Source organism: Anomaloglossus baeobatrachus, chromosome 2, assembly GCF_048569485.1.
Source record: "Anomaloglossus baeobatrachus isolate aAnoBae1 chromosome 2, aAnoBae1.hap1, whole genome shotgun sequence".
Taxonomy (NCBI): Eukaryota; Metazoa; Chordata; class Amphibia; order Anura; family Aromobatidae; genus Anomaloglossus; species Anomaloglossus baeobatrachus.
The window spans coordinates 218489897-218506513 of record NC_134354.1 but is presented as its reverse complement, the minus strand read 5'-3'; the positions used below and the strand labels follow the sequence as shown (position 1 = coordinate 218506513).

The 16617-nt window shown below is 40.7% G+C and overlaps 1 protein-coding gene across 2 annotated transcripts in view; it reads left to right on the top strand.

The window, feature by feature from the left end:
* The first annotated feature begins 1650 nt into the window (after positions 1-1650).
* The window catches only part of DENND2C (DENN domain containing 2C), a 51498-nt gene continuing 36531 nt past the window's right edge, over positions 1651-16617 (top strand). For both annotated transcript variants that reach the window (XM_075335614.1, XM_075335613.1), the window contains exon 1: positions 1651-1779. The gene's annotated coding sequence lies outside the window, so the exon portion shown is untranslated. The remainder of the gene's footprint in view (positions 1780-16617) is intronic.

Genomic DNA, 16617 nt, shown 5'->3' with positions numbered 1-16617 from the left:
GCACAGCGGGAGACCAACGAGCAAAAAATGAACCAGAACAGTGTGTAACGATCAGCGATTTCACAGCATGGGCCAGGTCGCTGCTTGGTGTCACACACAGCGAGATCACTGATGAGGTCACTGGTACGTCACAAAACCTGTGACTCAGCAGCGATCTCGCTATGTGAGAAGTACCCCTAAAGGTCCAGTCACACTAAGCAACTTACCAGCGATCCCAACAACGATAGGGATCGCTGGTAAGTTGCTAGGAGGTTGCTGGTGAGATGTCACACTGCAACGCTCCAGCGATCCCACCAGCAACCTGACCTGGCAGGGATCGCTGGAGCGTGGCTACACAAGTTGCTGGTGAGCTCACCAGCAACCAGTGACAAGCCCCCAGCGCTGCGTGGAAGCTGCTGCGCTTGGTAACTAAGGTAAATATCGGGTAACCAAGGACAGGGCTTCTTGGTTACCCGATGTTTACATTGGTTACCAGCCTCCACAGAAGCCGGCTCCTGCTGCCTGCACATTTAGTTGTTGCTGTCTCGCTGTCACACACAGCGATCTGTGCTTCACAGCGGGACAGCAACAACTAAAAAATGGCCCAGGACATTCAGCAACAACCAACGACCTCACAGCAGGGGCCAGGTTGTTGCTGGATGTCACACACAGCAACATCGCTAGCAACGTCACAAAAGTTGTTCGTTAGCAGCGATGTTGCTAGCGATGTTGCTTAAGTGTGACGGGGCCTTTAGAGCGGTATTAGCATAGACTAGAATAGATTTCAATTAGGTCTGAAAAGGATTATTTGTTTACTGTTGTATCAGTAGGTAATGTCCGGCTATAACACAGTGTGCCTCCTCCAGCAGAATCTCTCCCTAGTTCCTACAGTATTTATGGATAGAGTGTGGCAAAAATGGCGTCTCTCGGTTTTCTATAGACCTGATCATGCTATGGCATTACCATGATTTGCAGGCAATCCCCGTATGTTTATTGGTTTATAATAAAAGCCAGGAAATATGTGAGCCAGGGACTCGAGCGGCAGAATACTTGATTGACTCAATTGACTACTGAGTTCTGATGACCACACTCAACCATCACTTCATAATGGCATCCAGATTACAATACAATTTCTGAATGAGTAATGGATGATTTTTATACAGGATATCTAACCCCCACTCATAAGCAAAAGTCACACCACAACCCTCAGGGAGTTCTTCCAACTTGTCAGAATCACAAAAAGGGCTCAGATGACCTATTCAGACCAGCTATACACATAAGTCCACACTGTCATCAGATTTGGTGTGAGTTCTGCCTGTATACTGTCAGCTATTTTCCTGGACATCACTTTGAAAATACATTCATATCAATCTACCTTCTTGGCTAGGAGAAGCTTTGCACTCTTTTTTTTTCATAGGAGACAATCACTGATGGTAATAACTGATGAAACTCAGTCGAAGTTTCTAGTAAATAGGGAATTCTGCCCAATTCTCTACAAGTGGTGAGAGCACATGGTTTGTGAGCACATCTTAGATTTCCACGTGGGGGGAGGAGTGGATGACAACACTTGGAGTGTTACATGCTTCCTCCCCACATCACACTGCTATGTCAGTAGTCTCCACCCTGCACATTTCACTACATGCCTCTGCACATCCACAGTGTGACTAATGAGGGATTGGAGTCAGTGCTCTGCTGCAGTGTCACCCACAGGACTCTGCTCTCATCCCAGGCTGGATTATTCCATCCTCCAGTAATGTGGATTTTATACTGATGCTGCCATCTCTGCTGGACTCTGCACTGGTAAGTGATGCTCTGCTGCCCCTGGAATATGCCAAACAAGCATGGTCCCATATCTGACAGCCTCCACTGGAATAAGCACCTGCAATTGTACTGGCTGGGGTCTGGAGATCCACTTTTTAGATTATATTTGGAAATTGCATACATTTAACATTGTGAATGTTTTCTGCTGACAAGTTCTATAACCTTATGAGTGTGGGGGTCTAAATTTGTGCCCTTAGGGGTATATTGGGTTGGTTTTTAGCTAAAACACACTTTGTGGATCTGGTATGTGTGTGTGATATTAGGACAGTTTTTGAGATACTGACAAACAAGACATAAGCATACATCATACAGATGGCATTATGGACTGTGAACATCAGATGAGCCCCTTTATTGTTACCATTGTGTTTAGATCAGGCAATAATCGAACAATCCAATCTTGGCTTGTATGCCTAGCTTTAATAATAATAATAATAATAATAATAATAATAGCTTTAGATAATGTGTCCTTATTTCCAATCAGATAGTGTAAAATAATTAAAAAATAATAAAAATAAATAAAATAAAAATAAATAAACAGATAAAATGTATAGGATCAGTGTCACATTAGTATTTTGGAATTTGAAACCCCAAAATGGAATCTACAGCAAAGTGTTTTTGTTTACAAATAAGAATAATACTTCCAAAATCCCGCCCTGTGACAGGAGCTGGGGGGTCTGGGTTTGATTCATTGTATCTAGATCACTATTTATTTGTATTGTTTGTTTCTGCTGTAGAGATAAATAACATCATTGTGCTTTTTGCTGGAGTTTAGCTGTCTTGATGTCTCCATCTGTTGATAAACTACAACTCTGTGATCTCTGAGTTCCAATTCTTGCCCCCATTATGCTCAAAGCAGTTATTGGTGGTGTAGGGGTTAAATTGCCCACAATACAGTAATTTGTCTCATGGAAAAGATTACTCAGAGGACTGATACATAGAATTCTGATACAGCTGGAATGATTTGCTCGGTTTAGCATTGTATACATAGAAATTGTTTCACTTATTTTGGTTTTTAACTTTAAGCTTATTGGAGAATTGTCACAAAATATGGTATATGGTTACTTTTCCGGAAGAACGAGTCGGCTAAAGAGAATAATTTCAGTAAATTGATTTGATTTACTTTCCATAATGGCTATAGTATCAGGGAGTCTTTACTATTCCATATAATGAGCATGTCCCTTTTATTCTGTGTAATGGAGCCGTTGGCAGTCTGCGCCTCTTTAGGCCAGGGCTACATGTGTCTTGCGACCTCGTAATCACAGTGAATCATTGCTACATTGGATGTTGTTGCGTTGCGACGTGCGCCATACTGCTATACAGAGTCACATATGCCTCCAATAGAGTTGGATTTTTTTGTCACTAGTCACAAGTCGCACGCGTCAAGCTATTTTTTAACAACGTGGCTTTTTTTTTTATTTACCGCAAAATTCGAGCTCTAAAACAGTCGCGCAAACGCTAGTTGGACAAATATTTTTGTAGCACGACTTTTCTGAGAATTGCGTGTAGTCCTACCCTTAAGCTGGGACTGCCAGGTGATTTTAGCCATGCCCCATTCACGCATCCAAAGATTTGTGCTGACGCTACATCATGCCATAGTGCAAGAGACTGGGGTCACATTGTGACCACCTGCAAGGAACTGCGGCCACAGCAGCAATGTGCAAAAAATCCAACTATCTTTGACTTTTTGCGACTTTTTTCATACATTGTCGCAATTTAACCTATGCACCTGCAATATGCTGCGGCATAAAAGCGTTATTTGGCCACAGTATGGTAGCCACTGCCTCACAGTATTGTATTCTCCTCCAGCTGCTATACTAATGAGTTGTTAGAAATTGGTATTTCTCATTCGCATGGAGTATAAGGTTGCATATGGCAAATATATGTACGGTATATTAGACACACATAGCTACAGCAAAAGACAAAGCTGACAATGTGCTATTCAATCCATGCATGGCAGGCCAAGCTTTGGGCCTGTGTACTGGTTTGGAAAGTGAAAGGGACGCCGATGATTTCAAGAACGGCTGTTCATGCCACATAGCGATGAAGACACTTTCCTGTAACGTCTGAGTCAGCAGGTAGTAAAAGGATTGATAATAATTATTGAATCTCCGGTATGTTCTTACTCACAAGATTAGAAAGTTTTCCATAGGCTATAACGATTATTTGACATAGGGATCACTATTCCCTATTGTCTAGAGCACAATGTTTACCGTTGCAATCTTATAGTTATATATTTATTGTTTACTCACTTTTATAGCGCTATTAATTCCATAACGCTTCACCGACATGATTATCACTGTCCCCATTGGGGCTTACAATCTAAATTCCCTATCAGTATGTCTTTGGAGTGTGGGAGGAAACTGAAGACCCCAGAGGAAACCCACACAAACACAGGGAAAACATACAAACTCCTTGAACCCAGGACCCCAGTGCTGCAAATTGACAGTGCTAACCACTGAGCCACCGTGCTGTCCATTATAAGTATCATTTGTGGACTGTAAGGATTGATCATCACAGAGATCACTGATTTCCCTCCAAATGTGAGTGCTGGCATAGGGATCACTATAGATGTAGTAGACATCACTATATACATTGTGTATGTGGACTGAAAGGAACGTTATCAGAAAGATGAGTTATCTCCCCCTCCCCCCACCATTTCATAGAATATTTATCCCATATTGTTCAATTTTGCGACTGAACCTAACACCTGTTGCTGCCACTTTTTTTGCTATTTTTTTCCACATGAACTTCCATATTAAACTGGATAAGCATACAATGTAGCATGTCATGGTCGCTAATTGTTGAAAGTAGGCCAGTTGCAGAATAGCACTGGGAAAATCCAGCAGGGAAAGGCATTTAATGAGCTTCAGTTGTTAGTTTGTGCTTTTTAGTGTTCAGGGTGGTGACACACGGGTGTTTATCATGTCTGCACTTCTACACAAAAAATTGCTGACAAGTGGAAGTAGGTGATGGACTGCTCCCAGGGACTATTATGTTCTTACGTCCCGCAGTAATAGCTGATGTATGGATATTCCAGTGTAAGGATCCGCTGCCCGCAGATTCGGATATGTTATGCAGAAATTATTTTCTTTAGTCGCCATCTTGTGGTTTCTTGCTTGCCTTTGAATGTTCAGGACCTTGATATAGTGTTCACAAGTCACAGGCTGCTATGAAATAGGCTATTGTGTGTGTATGATGGAGAAATTTGATTGTTTGGGGAACATGACTCTACTGTAGCCTGTAGGTCATTGGAAAAGTAGAGCCGAGGTGCCTGCCTTGACATTAGACAACATTGAAGGGCTGGAGAAAACATGTGAAGAACACATATGTGAAACCAGGCCTGTAAATGACGACTTACTAGAAGTGTATATTAGTGGTGGATAACTCCACTAAATACTCTGGAGCATGAGCCTTCCAACTGATGTTTGGGGTGATAAAGAGAGCAAACAAACATGTGAAACGTGCGTTGGGGTTTTCTGCGGGGCTTCCATTGTACCATCAACATTTTATTACAGCCATTTCAGGTAATGCAGTGCTCGTATCATATGAGCACCCTACATGGGCTTGATTTGTAACTGCATTTCTAGGCTCTTTACATTTATATGGTCTTGGATTGCCCCTACTGCTGATGCTCCAGCCACTTTTTGTTACAATGGTCTTCTATGTATTGTATCATCATGCTGAAAATTACATGCATTGTACTATTTATCTATGTATTTTGTATATTGGAGTGATTTGGACCACAGTTCCAACATTTGTTTGGTTTTTTTTGAGCGTTGAATCTTAATGTAATGATAAAATTTTGAAGTTTTTAAGGCATAATTGTCCATTGTTGCTCTCCCTTTTTGATACATTTTGATACATGTTTTGTGGACATATGCAGTATAACCATACAGGAACCTAAGTAGCAATATCCCATGACTATTGTTGTTTATACTTTTGTCTAAATGGAATTGTTGTATTTATCTGCAGCACGTAGCCTGAATATGTGTTGTGGTGTGTCATGGCACTTGACTGCCATCATCTGACATTGCCACCAGATGGACCCAGCTCTTTATGGGATTTTGAATGGTATTTTATCCATCACATAGCAATGAAAGTATATCTAGAGCCTAATCATTGTCCTATCTTTTTTTGTTTTTCATCTTGGGCCTTATTTTCGCCGTGTCTATGAATATATCCTATGTTAGCAATGCTTGCTTTTGACAGGCAAATTGACCTTCTGCCCCCTTATTATTGCGTTTACATGGCTGAATATAATCTTAGGATTTTCTACTAGATGTAAGCACTGTCCTTTGTAATTGCCAGTAATAAACTGTAGCAGAGAGAGGTTTCCACTGCTATGTCTTTTGGATCAGATCCTAATTTCACGCATGGGTGGCTACTTTATTGACAGAGGCGTCCTTTGTGTTCAGTGTTGCTTTCTGCTATGAGTGTGGTCACTGAACATACACTTTGAAACTCTGAAAATCACCTTGTTATTTGAGAAGGTAGCGTTCAAATTGTTGCCTTTGGGCATGTAAACAGCAACTGGCTGCTCGTAACCTGTGAAAAAACCTTGGAGCGTAATCTTCATGGGGGGATGGATAACCTGGTCATGCTGGCCACATTCATTTATTTCCTCAATATTAAGGGCATGTTCTCACATTGTGGATTTTTCTGCACCAAAAAACATTGCGATGGCAGGAAAATAAATTCATTTAAAGGTGACAAAAAAATGCAAGGAAGAAAAAAAAAAAAAAAAAAAAAAAAAAATATATATATATATATATATATATATATATATATATATATATATATATATATATATATAATAACCTTCAAGACAAACGCGAAAGGACTGATTTTCTTTTAATGATTCCAGTTATCAGATTAGTTTTTGCTGTATTGCTCTGACAAGTGATTTCAGATGATAAATTTGCCCATTTTTTTGTGTTTGCACATATGGTATAAGATCAGCACTGTATAAAAACGTCCACAGCACCAGAATTAAACATTAAGGCCACCATACACATTGGTTAAAAGTTGTACATTGTGATGGGCTCAGCCCACCATTTAATGTATATGAGGTACTACCTACTGTTGCTCCAACAGATGATATCTGGGAAGAGAATGGTCATTCCTGCTGATCCTTTTGTCCTGTGTGGAAACACGCTCCCCCAACGAGAACCCAGGAATGCTCCACCAAGAAGGGAGATTGCCATCTAAGGATGTATGGGGGCCTTCATACCCTCTTACTGAAAATTCAGAGATTACCTGACAAATTCCTCACAGATATGCAAGACCACCACTAGAGATGACATGCCCACCTCACCTGTAGATGGTGCACCTCTGGTATTGATCAAAAGCCTTGATAAATCCATTCACTATACTTGCTCTTGTATGTGGCGCCTCATAGAGCAATCTGAAGGTCCAAACTACCTTTTCTGTGTTACTGAATCACAGCCATAAAGGAACCACTTCCAGCTACGTAAGGATATTAGCAAATTGTTGTACATGTTATTCACTGATCCATAATTCTGATCAAAGCTGATCCTTCAATGTAAGACCATAATCATTTTGCCTTTCAACAGTTTCCTTTAACCATTGTGTTCTTAGACATACTCCTTTTCTTTAATCATCACTAAATACATATGCGGTGTGCTTATTATAGTAGGTGTGTGTTCCCCACTTATATGTGCAAGGCTGTACACTAATGATAGTGATCAGCAGGGTAAAGGCTGCAGGCACTTTCTGCTCACAAAGGGTTCTTGGACTGACGTAGAAAACAAAGTCATATGACTATGGTCCATGACATGGAAGCCTATTGTGTAAAATAAACTAAAAACCTAGTGTTTCCTATCAGTTCAATCACGAATCTGATCTCAAACTTATTTAATATATAACCTAAATGTCACCAGCCTGGAGCAACAGCAAGAGTCGCCATAGTCTGGGAACCATAATCATACGTATTAGATCTTGTAAAACAAGTACTTTCTCACCTGATGCCCAAAGACTATCTACCGGTGGCCTTCCTTCTCACATAACACATATAAGCTTAAGGGGGTTGAGGACTTCTCCTTGAGATAGTTCATCAATGTCTGATCGGTGGGGTGTGACATTTAGCACCCTGGTGCCGCTACCAGCCATAACTAATCAGTTGCAGAGATGCACAGCTCTGTTGATGGAATAGTTGTCGTGGCCAGGTACTGCAAATTTTCCTCTTATTAATATGAATAGGTGTCTGATATGCAGTATCCAGCCGTGGCCACTATACACTGGATGGAGCTGTGCAGCTTTGCCACTGAGTAGTTCTTGCCAGTGGCGGCACCAAGAACAGGTGATCGGTGGGGCTGCCTCCTGTCGCATCCCCACCTTTTAGACATTGATGACTTAGGGGTGCTTCACACACAGCGAGCTCGCTGCCGAGATCGCTGCTGAGTCACGTTTTTTGTGACGCAGCAGTGACCTCATCTCGCTGTGTGTGACACTGAGCAGCGATCTGGCCCCTGCTGCGAGATCGCTGCTCGTTACACACAGCCCTGGTTCATTTTCTTCAAAGGCGCTCTCCCACTGTGACACACAGATCGCTGTGTGTGACAGCGAGAGAGCGACGAAATGAAGCGAGCAGGGAGCAGGAGCCGGCATCTGGCAGCTGCGGTAAGCTGTAACCAAGATAAACATCGGGTAACCAAGGTGGTTACCCGATATTTACCTTAGTTACCAGCCTCCGCAGCTCTCACGCTCCCTGTGCTGCCGGCTCCGGCTCTCTGCACATGTAGCTGCATTACACATCGGGTTAATTAACCCGATGTGTACTGTAGCTAGGAGAGCAAGGAGCCAGCGCTAAGCAGTGTGCGCGGCTCCCTGCTCTCTGCACATGTAGCTGCATTACACATCGGGTTAATTAACCCGATGTATACTGTAGCTAGGAGAGCAAAGCTAAGCGGTGTGCGCTGGTAACTAATGTAAACATCGGGTAACCATACCCGATGTTTACCTTAGTTACCAGTGTCCGCAGCTTCCAGACGCCGGCTCCGTGCAAGCGCAGCGTCGCTTGCACGTCACTGCTGGCTGGGGGCTGGTCACTGGTGAGATCTGCCTGTTTGACAGCTCACTAGCGACCATGTAGCGATGCAGCAGCGATCCTGACCAGGTCAGATCACTGGTCGGATCGCTGCTGCATCGCTAAAGTGTGAAGGTACCCTTATCCTAAACATAGGTCATTAATATTAAAGTCCTGGACAACCCCTTTAAGAATGCGTTTACACCACCCAATTTTGTGGCATTAAACCAAGTGCTGATTGTGAATATTTACACAGGTAGATGGCGCTTCAGATGTGCACTGAAAGATTAGTAATGGATCATTCAGTGTACATATGCATGAGTCGGAGTCCTGTTTTCATACGTTGATGCGCTTCCCAGAATGGTCCTTTTTTTGCAGCACAAAACATCATTTCACCCAATGAATGAGCGTTTTCTTAAGATCTTCAGGTAGCCTTTTTAGACTGCAAGATTATTATGAAAGTGGAGGTCATGGGAATGCTCATTTCCCAATAATCTTGCAGTGTAAATGAACATTATCGCATGCACCCATGGCCGATTCATTAACGGAAAAAGTTTGATCAAGCCTCTGTAAGGTATCTCTGGTAGCAGCTTACCACCGTGTAGGCATAGGATGGACATGTTGAAATTCAACATACCTGAACTTCCTTAGCCATAACATTTACTGTAGTAGGGGACAAAGACACCCAATAATACAGTACATTAGATTCTGTTCTTCAGTCCAACTAATTTGTATGGGCACGTGATCATGCATCAATGTACTCTCATAGTGGAAGCCTTGTTTCAGTGAATCGGAGTTCATCTTTGTTTTTCAATGTAGTTTAGAAAATACGCTATAATCTGAGCAGTTTCGCTCAATAACAAAACCACTTTTTCTTTCAGTAGACATGTTCTTCTACTTCCATACAACCCTTTAATACTTTTAAGACGTAAGCCTCACCAATCGCTGAGTGAAGTCTTTTGAAAGGATTTTCGTTCAGTTTGATGATCTGGTTTACTTGTTGGCAACAAAATTGTAGTAGACACCTCCATTTCACGACCGTCCATAGGAACTAACAATAGAATTAAACTTGATGTCATTGATCCAAGCTCTCATACATCTGAGGGTGGATTCTATTTTTCTATAGCATGAGTAAATTATAGGTTACTAAACTGTAATGAATGGCCATGGGAAAACCTGGAGGCAGAAATCCACATGCAATAAAATCTTGACTCAACAGTATAAATGGTAATATATTATATGACTAGAAAAGCTTATACCCACACATCAGAAGGCTGACCATACAAATATACAAGTCCTCAAAGCTCCCCCTACAGCAGATGTCTGTCCACACTCAATGAAACTGACAAAACCTTGGTGACAAGTTATAGTAAGATTTTTGATTAAATCTAGTACTTGTTAATTTAATGATATTGTCTGAACGTCCAAACTGGATAAAAATAGGTAGAACCTTCTAATTTTGATGGGGTTGGTGTAATAAAGTTCTGTTTGTGGGGGCTTCTTTCTAGAAGACACATCTTGGGGAAAGAGGTCTTTCAATATGCCAAAATTTTCCTTTCTCTATTGAAGTTTAAAAGAACAGAATTACTGTTCAAACCAAGCACATGCGCTCGGTGCATCATGCTGGGGTAAAGCATCCTTTCCACCGGCTTGTTTTCCATCTATCTCTACGATTCTCTGGCTCTATGAAGCCAGAGCTGTCAATCAAAGAAGAGAGGTGGGGTATATTTGGTGAAATCATGATGCACCAGGGCCTGTGCTTGGTTTGACCAGTCATTCTATGCAGAGTCCCTTCAAGGCTGGAGTCACACTTGCAAGTGCCACGCGTGTATCTCGCTGCATCACCCGTTATGGCCGCACACTCTCCGGACAGGAGCGGGTCGGTTGCATGTATCTCTATGCAGCTAAGACGCTCCTGTCCGGAGAGTGTGCGGCCGTGACGGGTGATGCAATGAGAGACTCGCGCGAGAAACACGCGAGGCACTCGCAACTGTGACTCCGGCCTAATAGTCATACTAAGCTGTGCCGATTGTGCGTATTTATGATGGAGATGGGTGACATACCTAGTAGCTATCTCATGATAGTTCAGCTTTATGTTTCCAGGGGACTGTACATTGATCTATTAATTTCAAAATCTATCCATTTGATACTAACACAAAAAATGAGAAATGTTTTGACTCTATAATATACTGGTTGCACGTTTTTAAACTTGTTTCATTCATGGGAGCAATTTTGATGGGCCTGGTCTATAATTATAAGTGGGTGTGAAACATGTCGTACACTGGATTGTCCCATATCAAGCAGACCTGATATACTAGTGAGTGATAACTAGTCATTCCAGAAAGTCCTCACGTTTTGAACACTTGGTATCATGATCCACCATTAGTCTACGTTCCCACGATGAGCTTTTGGTGAGTTTATGATATTGTAGAATTTCTGCACCCATTATGTAAATTAGGTTACTTGCGTTTTTATTGTGTTTTTGATGTTTTTTGTCTCTTTGGAAAGAGAAATTGACATGCTGCTAGTTTTAAATGCACACAGTACATCAGTTACGCTGAGTAAAAAACAAGCACAGGGGGCAGGAGATTTCAATACATCCCATCCACTTTGCTAGAACTGTAAGATGCTAAGTTTTTTAGGCTACTTTCACACATCAATTTTTTGGCATCAGGCACAATCCGGCGTGTGCCTGATGCAACGGATCCGACGCAGAATATGCAGAAACGGATGCGCCTGATCCTTTTTTTTTTACGGATCTGGTATACCTAATCCGTCAAAAAACGGATACGGCGCATCCGGTTTTGCATCAGTTTCGTCCGTTTTTTTCAATACATTGGAGCATGCTCAGTTTACAAAAAACGGATCCGGCGACCGCATCCGTTTTTTGCCGCATTACACCGGATCCGGCGTCCATAGGCTTCCATTGTAAATCACGCCATATCATGCCGGATGGCATGACACGATGTGTTTTTTTTTTTTGTCAGAAACAAAAAACGTTACAAGAGACGTTCCATCCGGCCGTCGCATTAGACAATTACGACGAATCCGACAAAAGCCGGATGCAACGCAAGGCCATAAGGCACAATCCGGTGCTAATACAAATCAATTAGGATAAAACGGATCTGGCGCCGGATCCGTTTTATCCGATTTTTTTTTCAGGATTTTGCCTGATGGGAAAAAACTGATGTGTGAAAGTAGCCTTACACAGCGTCAAAACGTAACAACAAGCTCATTATGGAAACGTAGACTTATTGGGCTGCAAGGTTTACTTATTGTTTATCCAGTTTCTAAATACCCATTGTTAAAAAAAAAACAAAAAAACAAACAAAATTTTGCAGATCAGACGCTTTTAGATAAGGAACTTAATTAGTAAAAACAGGAAATTGTATTGGGAACTGAGACTAGAGGGTTCTGTCTTCTACCATGTCATTATTATACATTATTCTCCAACATATAAAATTAGCATAAATGATTTGGTCCTTACCGATTTAAATCTATTTTAGGTGATGAGCACAAATGGCTGATCTCACAGTTCCTATTGAGGTTATCTAGCTTTTATACAGATTTTATGTAGTATATAAATCTGCAGAATTACAGTCCCCCAACTCTGTTTTTTTGTCAGCACAATGTGTTATACCTCACTGTGAATATGGCATTCATTTGTGTATTTGATGTTGTCTTGCTTTATTTTAGAACAGAATAGATTTCAGAAAACCCTGTTCACATAGGTAAATCCATACCTACGATTTTGTTGGAATGCGTGATATCATGGACTCGAGGCCAGAGGTCTAAGGGGGAATGTTTCTCCTTGTCGACCATGTAAGGAGACTTATAGGCCATACAATGCTGCTCTGAGAATTTAAATATGCAATTAGCCTCTTCAGAGACGAAGCGGACTAGAAATTTATTGACACTTATTCGGATGGCTATCCTAAAAATAAATATTGACCCTTTAACGAGTCTTGCCGATTGGGACAAAAAGCAAAAATAGACACTATTTGCAAGCACATGTTTTGGGGTGTTTGTTTACCTTTCTCACGGAAATCTGTGGTTGAGTTCCGATGCTGTTCGTATGCTGAATAAAGTTTGTCTGCGCTGCCTTTCATCAAGAAGCTTTTCAGCTGTGGGCACTTCTACAGCTATCACAACCATGCCGAGTACTGGCATGGTTGTGATTGGCCGGCCGCATTGCGTCATTGGGCCTATATAGGACCCGGTGAAGTAATGCTGGGCACACAGTGTCTTCTGGAAGTTGACAAAAGCAAATAGGTCCCCCGCTTATAAATTGTACACTAGCACCCTTTAGTGCAATTTATGTGGCATTACAGGGTGTTTTTAACCCTTGTTTAAATAATAACCAAATAATGTAAAAAAAAACAGCATGGGGTCCTCCTCATTGTTGATAACCAGTCAAGGTAAAGCAGACAGCTTCAGGCTGGTATTATCAGGCTGGGAAGGTCCATGGTTATGTGGTCCTTCCCAACATAAAAATAGGAGCCCGCAGTTGCCCCAGAAGTGACACATCGATTAGGTGCACCAATTCTGGCACCTCGCTCCAGCTCTTCCCGATTGCCCTGGTGCGGTGGCAATCAGGATTATATTTTTGGGGCTGATGTTAAAAGTTGAATAGCTGGCATCAAGTTATTAATGGCGTGGCGTCTATCAGACACCCCTGGTAAGTGTAAGGTTGAAAAAAACAAAACATACGCACATGAAAAAATAGTTTATTTGAATAAAGACTCCCCCACACTCCATTGTTCACGAATTTATTAATTAAAAAAATCCTTGAAGTTCCAAAGTAATCCAGCGGTGTAATGTCCCACATCATCCTTTGAATCTTATGGAGCCTCTTTGGTCACTCATGATCAGTGGCAGGAAACTTATGAGAAATTCCATGTCTGCTGCTGACCACAAATGATCTATGGAGTCTTTGTTCTCAGAACAAAGTTCCATATGATTCGATGGACGACGTGCAACATTATACCATTGGATTAAGCCCTAGACTTTATGCCAGCTATTAATTCACAGCAGACCTCAAGCCCAAAAAACAGTAAACTCTGTGAACCTGAACATCCATGGGTCCGCTCATTCCTACTTACAATCTACATTTTCATTAAGAAAGACCTTTTGTTTTATTTACTTCTGATGCACAATATTTTTAATGTTTTATTCATGTGAATGGATGGCTGAATATCATAGAATGCTCAGCTCAAAGAGCTTACAAGAATGAAGTCTTGTGTGCTATTTTAACATACAGACTCTAATTAGCTAACCGACCGTTATACATAGTGTTCAAAGCCTATGATGTCTTCATATGATGGTGAGACCAGCTAATTAACTATTAGCTGACTGTTTCTTTTCATCAGCTTGAAAGCTTACCCAATGTCCTACAGGCCACTACTTATTTGTTTTACTAAAAATCATTGTTGTCACCTTATTGAAAGTGTATCAGTTTAGTGCTAGCAGATGGCAACTGTAAGATTTAAGGGAGTTGCATATGTCTTTATACCATGATGTTATTAGTTTTTATTTCATTTATTTATTTTTTTACAAAAAAATTGCTGTGCTATGCAAACAAGTGTTTACGTAACTGGACACATTAGTTCTTGACGCTTTTTTTTTCTGAACATGATTTGAATAATAAAAAAATGACTTCTTTACTCAAAATAAAAAAGTACATCTGTAAGTTATAGGTAGTATAATATTTCAGAAATTGGTTTTATGTTTTTTTTGCCAGTTTCCTTTTGAAGTTTGCATGTATTACAATACACTGCAAGAGAGCACACTTACGGTAGGATTGATACTGAACAAAGCAAGCAGCTTGCAGTGTATTGTAAAAGTGCAGGCTGTAGAAAAAATGGTGAAAATTTGTAATAACAACAAGTTGCACAAATATTCATCATACAAAATATTTATAGACTTTGTTATAAAACTTCTATAGACTACTACAAAGTTCTTTATAGGATAGGAGATAAATGTGAATAAGCTACAATTTTCTTGCTCAATGTCCAGTAACAGTGTAGATCAGTTTATGGAAAATATGTAATAATTCAGGTAATTTGTATTTTTTTCCTGCATACAAAAAAAAAGATTAAAACCCTCCTGATCCTGAGTCATGTCATCCATAGGCAGCTGCAGCCACACCTGTCTATTATACTCTGGAATTAACTGGAGGTGTATATCATGTTTTTACTTGTCATAGATTTATTACTTTCTGTTGAAAATCTGAATTCATGCTGCGCACGTCACATAACAGGAAGCAGCCTGTTGGTTGTCGCCTCACATCAATAGTATGGCTTACATAAAAGTTCAAATTATTTTGCAGGCAATGTAATTTGGTGGGAATGGATTACTACATTTTTCTAAATAAACAAAAAGAAAGTGTGTGGACCGTTCTTTAGGGATCTTCCATGAAGACTATTTTGTATGACGATACACATGTACTCTATGAAGACTATATTTTACAATGTAAGTCAATGGGAAGGCCAATTTGAAAAATTGCTAGTGGTTTCTTCTTTGTTGCGAGTTATTTATTTATTGTTTTTATCTGGAAACTGGTAGCACAAAAAATACTCAAAAAATGCCAGCGGCTTAAAAAAATTGAAGAAACGACACAAAAACCCCATCCACTAAAGAAGGCATTTCAAGGAAAAAATACACCGCAGACGTTTCCAGTTTTTCTCTTGAAAAATTCAGCAGGTTCCATCTGTCTGGAAAAGACTTCTATGGTCATGTTGCTGTTAGAAAAATGTCATCCACAACTTTACTTACGCAATTTGCTGCAACCTAATTGTAAAAAATGTATATAATTCATAGGCAATTGAGGCTTTACTTGTAGTATTTTGTGAGCTTCAAGCAGAGGAAGGTGGTCCTGTGCGGGGAATAATGCCAGGAAGGCAAAATCTTGGGACATGCTTGGACTATCTTCATAAAAACTCCCCATAAAAACCCTGCGAAAATAAACTTTTGGTAGCAATTTTAAGGATTTTTATTTATAGCAATTAATTAATCTACACTTGATAATATTACATGATATGGTTGGTTATCGAATCTTTTGAAATCTGAGTTCATCAGCTTTGGCAATCCAACCTCTTTTCTTCAATCTCTTTAATGCAAACACACCCTCAAAGCATCACTTCAGCGTATTTGTTTTCACCTCTGCAGTGGCGCATTAAATGTAAACCCCATGTCATATACTCACTTTCCGGTGTCTTCACCTTTTACCAATGCCGCTCAGGTCCCTAGGCACCATCTTGTGACTAACTTCTCACTGGCCGGAAGTCAGAAGTTACTTCAGAAGCTCCCAATGCAACTCTGAGAGCCAGAACAAGGCTCTTATAGAGTTGGATTGATTTGTGAACTTTCCATTAAATACTGGAGCTACTAGTTAGGTCATAGTTCACAGGAGACCAACTGGTGGTGGTGGTAATAGAAGATAAAGTCGTCGGAAGGTGAGTATATGACAGGGGACTCGCACTGAAAGCACCACTCCAGTGGTGCAATAAAAAAAGGCTGGCATGGTGCCTTAATGTTAGTGACTGTACATGGGTATAGATAAACGGATGATAACTGCTCTTCACTGTTGTTTCGACACACACACACACACACACACACACACACACACACACACACCATCTGTACAGTATATATGTTGTTTTTTGGGGCTTTGTCTATTGGGAAGCTGTAAGCTGTGACATTATCTCACTAGAAAGATTCACTTCAAAATGATAGCACGGCTGCATTCCCTGTTTTTGCTTTGATACAGGCTA